The sequence below is a fragment of the Alligator sinensis genome, unplaced genomic scaffold (assembly GCF_000455745.1).
Source record: "Alligator sinensis unplaced genomic scaffold, ASM45574v1 scaffold1030_1, whole genome shotgun sequence".
NCBI lineage: Eukaryota > Metazoa > Chordata > Crocodylia > Alligatoridae > Alligator > Alligator sinensis.
Window position 1 is genome coordinate 528,232 of NW_005842592.1, and position 735 is coordinate 528,966.

Below are 735 nucleotides of genomic sequence, written 5' to 3' on the forward strand. Positions count from 1 at the left end.
CCGGGGGCGCCTGGCTGGAAAGCGCACGCCCCCTGCTGGCGGCGGCGGGAAGTGCCGCAGCGCCTGGGCCTGTGCAGCCCCAGTGGGACGTGGGGAGCCGGGCTGGGGCGTGCCCTGGCTGGGGGCACACGCCCTGCCTCTCACCCGCCTGCCTGGCCCCCGCTGCAGCCGCCCCCACCGCCCATGCGTGCCCTTGCTCCGCTGCCCCGCGCACCACCCGCGCCAGGCGCTGTCCTGCCCTGGGTCTGCGAGCCAGCGCCTGCCAGCCTCCAGCACTGCTCTGGACACAACCTCCAGGAGATGCTGAGGCACCCAGGGGAGAAATTATAGGGCGTTCATTAAAATCAGCATTCAATGTTGAATCTGATTTGTACAGTAGCCCAGTGGCTTTTGACAATGTCACGTGTGTTTGCCTTCCTGACGCTCTATAATCCGTAATGGACATACACGAGTCCATGGGCACATCTGTGTTGTCTGGAAACCCCAGAATAGATTCAAACGGAGCCGGCAGCCCTAGCCCTGGACTCAGGGCCGCGTCACCTGAATTTCATACCCTGTTTTTCCCCTGAGAACTGCTACGTGCCGGGTCACTCCATGGGGCCGTCCTGCCCGGCTGCCCATCGCTGGAGAGGGCATGACCAGGGCTTCTTCCACTGCTCCGCCCTCACTTGCAGCCTCCAGCAGTTAAGCTCATGACCTCCCCATTCATAATTACCTTTCTTTTCTGGCAGTAAT